The sequence below is a fragment of the Eschrichtius robustus genome, chromosome 2 (assembly GCF_028021215.1).
Source record: "Eschrichtius robustus isolate mEscRob2 chromosome 2, mEscRob2.pri, whole genome shotgun sequence".
In the NCBI taxonomy this organism is placed as follows: domain Eukaryota; kingdom Metazoa; phylum Chordata; class Mammalia; order Artiodactyla; family Eschrichtiidae; genus Eschrichtius; species Eschrichtius robustus.
Genome location: NC_090825.1, coordinates 173,345,153 through 173,350,546, shown reverse-complemented (window position 1 = coordinate 173,350,546; position 5,394 = coordinate 173,345,153). Strand labels below are relative to the sequence as shown.

General features: G+C 50.9%; 1 long non-coding RNA gene across 1 annotated transcript; it reads right to left on the bottom strand.

Annotated features, from left to right (window-relative positions):
- Positions 1-719: 719 nt before the first annotated feature.
- LOC137760115 (uncharacterized) lies at positions 720-4,280 on the bottom strand. The gene is made up of 3 exons (XR_011073243.1): positions 4,047-4,280; positions 3,680-3,826; positions 720-2,001 (listed from the first exon to the last, which is right to left on the bottom strand). It is a non-coding gene; the product is annotated as an uncharacterized lncRNA (long non-coding RNA).
- Positions 4,281-5,394: the final 1,114 nt, after the last annotated feature.

The window sequence follows — 5,394 nt, the reverse complement described above, 5'->3', positions numbered from 1 at the left end:
GCCACCGCAATGAGAAGCCCACGCACCGCAAGGAAGAGTAGCCCCCGCTCGCCGCAACTAGAGAAAGCCCGCGTGCAGCAACGAAGACCCAATGCAGCCAAAATTAAAAAATAAATAAATAAAAATTAAAATAAATAAATAAACGTTATAAAAAAGAAAAAGACTGAGAAGATGCTCAGCCTCACCCCAAATAATAAAAATGCAAATTAGAACTACAAGATTTTTAACCTCTCAGATTAGCAAAGTCCGATAGTGCTGCCATTGTGGAGGGTGGGAGCCTTGCTGCAACAGCTGTCAAAATTCTACCCTCCCACATGCCCTGACTAGCAATTCTACTTCTAGGAACTTATGATGATCTACTCACCCTGACTCATCATCACCTCTGCACCAGGTTACTCATTACACCGTTACTTCGATTAGAAGCAAACCTCTTGTCCATGGATAGGGGACTTGTTCCCGTAAAAAAAACATGGTGGTGATAGCTGCCCAACTCTGTGGCTACAGTAAAAACCCTCGACTTGAAGAGTGCAAATTGAGGAATTGGATAGCATGTGAATTATATCTCTAAAGCTGTTCCATAATAATAATAAAAACAAAACACTCACTCCCCCTTTCCAAAAAACAAAAACAACAACAACAAAAAAGAGACTTCTTTATGTATTGATATCAAAGAACTCCTAAAAGTATTAAATTAAAAAACAAGATTCAGGTGCCTCAAAAAGTTCACATAGAATTACCATGTGAGCCAGCAATTCCTCTTCTGGGTCTATACCCAAAGGAATTGAAAGCAGGAACTCAGTGAGATAGTTGTACACCCATGTTCATAGCAGCATACTTTACAACAGCCAAAAGGTGGAAGCAACCCCAGTGTCCATCAACAGATGAATGGATAAACAAAATGTGGTCCATCCATGCAGTGGAACAGCCCGGATGAACCTTGACAACATCATGCTCAGTGAAGTAAGCCAGACGCCAAAGGACAAATACTGTCTGATTCCACCTCTAGGAGGTCCCTAGAGGAGTCAGATCCACAGAGACAGGAAGTAGATGGTGGGGGCCAGGGGCTGGGGGAGGGGGAGGGGGAGAGTGTTTAATGGGGACAGAGTTTCAGTTTGGGAAGATGAAAAGTTCTGGAGATGGATGGTGGGGATGGTTGTACAACAAAGTAAATGTGCTTAATGCCACTGAACTGGACACTCAAAGTGGTTAAAATGGTAAATTTTATGTTACGTCTATTTTAACCTCCATTTTAAAATATCAAGATGCAAAAGAATGAATAAGGTGCAAGTTATTCTTTCAAAATAAAGAAAAAAAAGAAAAGAAGATGTTCGTTTCTACACAGAGACTCTTTCAGGAAGCTGAACCCATGAATTGAGCCGCTTGGGGGCCTGGGAGACAGACATGGTGGGAGAAATGTGACTGTCATAGGAAAGCCTTGGGCAGCTTTTGAATGGTAGATATTTACAGTTCCAAAGGGAAAACGTTTTAATCAGAGATTGTCATCCCCTATTTGAAAAACGCTTTTAAAATAGTACTCCTGGGAATCCCCTGGCGGTCCAGTGGTTAGGGCTCCATGCCCTCACTGCCGAGGGCCCGAGTTCGATCCCTGCTCGGGATCCCGCAAGCCGAGCGGCGCAGCCAAAAAATAAATGAAATGAAATAAAATAGGACTCCCAAGTTCCTCCTAATCAAATCCAAGAGAGGGGATGGTGTCTTCGATCGGTGGGTATCGGCATGAGGGATCCCGTCCTGGTTATGTCACCGCGGGCAAATCATCTCCCCTCGCAGGAAGATGATCAACCATCACGTTTTGCTCGGGACCATCCTGATTTGAGTCCAGGCACCAGGTGGTTGGTCCCAGTACCTCAGGGCTCAGGGGTTTTTATCTGCTGAATCGCACAGACCTTGCAGGCATGCAGGTGAGGATGAGGGGAAATGGCAAGCTTCTCAGATGCTCTCAGGGTGTTGGAGGACCAGGCAGGAGTCAGTAACCAGGGCTTCCTGTGAGCGGGAAGGTAAGGGTGAGTGGTGAGTGGTGCACACACAGTAGGTACGGGGGTCCTTTCCCTTGTCTCACCGACAGCGGGCCAGGCCAGCCCTGACCTCCCCGGGGACAGAGATGAAGGGGGAAGGAGAGAACCAGCCCTGGAGGAATGGGTGAGTGGAGAGTCTGAGTGAAGGAAGATGAGGGTCCTCTGTGCCCTCACCCACCCAGCAAAGGGAAAGAAAGCTGATAGAGAATAAGAGATCTGAAGGAGCGGCTGTGTGGCCTTGGGCAGCTTCCTGCACCCCTCTGGGCTTGAGTCCTCATCTGTGAAATGGGAATTTTCACTGCACTTGTTTCACAGACAGGGCTGCATAGGTTCATTTCTGTAAACCTCTCAGCACAGCGCCTGGCATCAACCTGGCCATGGAACTCAAACCGCTTAGCCCGGGGCTTCCGGAGCTGAGAGGGCCAGACCGGTGGCGGAGGTAAGCTGGGTGCTCTGAGCACCTACTCTGGGCAGGTGAGGACACAGGCGTGGAGCCAGGAGGGCACTGCGGTGGGGGTAGAGGGGAAGCAGCAGGATTAGAGAGGAGCTGGACGGGGCGGGGGAAGAGGGTGAGATCCAGCACCTGCTGGGCAGGGGAAGCTAAGGCTGCGGTCTGTCCTCGCTCAGATGCATGTACACAGGCACCCTCAGAAACCTAGACAGACAATGAACACACAGACACCCCCAAAGATGGACTGACACACAGATGGACACACACACACCTAGAGACACACCCAGACAAATACACAGAGACGCACAGAGACAGACATACACATACACTCCCAGATACACAAGGAAACACAGAGAAACACACAGAGATTTAGATGGACATAGAGACACACAGACACATCCAGACAGGCACAGGCACACCCAACAAGCGCTCTTTCTAAGCCTTTCTCAGGCAAAGTCCACTTCTTGCCTTGCCTCCCTCCATCCTCTCTGCCTTTAATGAACATTTATGAAGCACCACTGTATGCCGGGCCCTGTTCTAGGTGGCACAGGGTGGGTTTGATTAAGAACCAAGGGGGCCACATGGACAAACAGGAAGAGTATTTCAGCAGAGGGAACAGCCAGTGCAAAGGCCTCTCCTGTCCCCCATCCTTCCCCATCCCATCCCCTCCCCCAGCCCTGACTCAAGCCATTTGGAATGGGGGGCAATACAGGGAGAGTGGTCCCCGTAGGATCCCCCTACCCCAGTTGGCCTGGTTATCTTCCATTCCATAGAAGAGGATGCCACGGGGCTCAGAGAGGCTGTGTCATATACCCGAGGTCACACAGCACAAATGTGGGCTCAGAGCTGCCTGAATTGAGGGCCTCTGTCCTCAGGGACAGAAGCCCCCTCATTGAGGGCAGGAACCTTGATGGGCAAAGGCTGGGCCAGGGAGGCCAGCCAGCCACAGGCCTGGGACGACAGTCAGCCACGGGCCTGGGACAGCAGACACCTGCCCAGTGTGAGGGGCTGGAGCGAGAGTCACTAAGGTGGACACTCCAGGGCACGGAGAGGCAGTGACAGACAGAGAGACATCTGGGACTTCAGTCCCTGCCCCACCAGAACAGGGGAGCAGCTGCCCCTGAGACCACTAGAGGGGGCAAAGGGTCCCAAGGAGTGGGTGATGGGGGCACATAGCAGGGGTTGCGGGTCTGACCTGGATGGGTCCTCAGGACGCTGATTTGGAAACTGCATCAAGATAGGAGGGGGGGGACTTCCCCGGCAGTCCAGTGGTTAAGACTTCGCCTTCCAATGAAGGGGGTGTGGGTTCGATCCCTGGTCGGGGAGCTAAGATCCCACATGCCTTGGGGACAAAAAAAATCAAAGCATAAAACAGAAGCAATATTGTAACAAATTCAATAAAGACTTTAAAAATGGTCCACATCAAAAAAAAAAAAAAGATAGGAGGTGGTCTGACAGTGCAAGCAGGTCTCTGGATGGGAGGTTGGGGCTCTGTCTGAGTCTCCTATTGCTACAGTAACAAATCATCACAACATGGTGGCTTAAAACAATACACATTTTACCTGATAGTTCTGGAGGTCAGAACAAAAATGGGTCTCACTGCGCTAAAATCAAGGTGTCAGCAGGGCTGGATTCCTTCTGGAAGCTCTTGGCGAGAATCTGTTTCCTGGCCTTTTCCAGTTTCTGGAGGCTGCCTGCATCCCTTGGCTTGTGGTCCCATCATCCATGTTCAAAATCAACAGTATAGGGCTTCCCTGGTGGCGCAGTGGTTGAGAATCTGCCTGCCAATGCAGGGGACACGGGTTCGAGCCCTGGTCCGGGAAGGTCCCACATGCCGCGGAGCAACTGGGCCCGTGAGCCACAACTACTGAGCCTGCGTGTCTGGAGCCTGTGCTCCGCAACAAGAGAGGCCGTGACAGTGAGAGGCCCACGCACCACGATAAAGAGTGGCCCCCGCTTGCCGCAACTAGAGAAAGCCCTCGCACAGAAACGAAGACCCAACACAGCCAAAAATATAAATAAATAAATAAATAAATAATAAAAATAAACGAATTCCTTAAAAAAAAATCAACAGTATAGCATCTTCCAATCTCTCTCTCTCTGACTCTCCTCCCTCTCTCTTATAAAGACCCTTGTGATGACATTGGATAATCCCCCCATCTCCAGATCCTTAACTTAATCACACATGCAAAGTGCCTTTTGCCTTGTAAGGTCACATATTCACAGGTGCCAGGGGTTAGGATGTGTGGGCATCATTATTCCACCTAGCACAGGGCCCATCGTCCAAGGTCCAGGGTCCAGCCTCCAGTCCTGGCCATGATGGCCCCGGGGTCTGGAAAAGGCCATCGTGCTTGGGACCAGCCATCTGACTAGGGGGTGCAGAAGGGACAAAGAAGCCCTCAGCTTATTACCTGGATCAGGGCTTATCAGCCTCCCCAGTCCTACTTTCCTGTCCCGCACTCAAGCACAGAGGGTGTGAAGGTGTGGAGGGGAGGAGGAGGCAAGGAGCTCCCCCTGCCTCCCTAGGGTCCCCCTTCCCACCACCCAGACACCCTACACTGGACTCACCAGCTTAGAAATGGCTCCATCTCCCCACTCCCACCAACCAGGCCCTGGCTCCTCTGATTCCCACAAACCCTGGCGATTTTACCACTAAATCCCTCCAGAGTTCCTCCCTTCACTCCTGTCTGCAACTCCCAGACCAGAACCCAGCCACTCCTACTGCCATCTCATTTTAAATCTGATTGTGCCTCTCCCCCAGAGAAGCCTGGAGGGCCTTTAGTGACTGGTCCTGCCCCACTGTCCTCTCCTCACTCACCGTTGCACCCTAACTCAACTAAATCCCCCACCCACTCATCTCTCAGGTTACAGATGTCACCTCCTCCTGGAAGCCTGCCCTGAACACTCCAT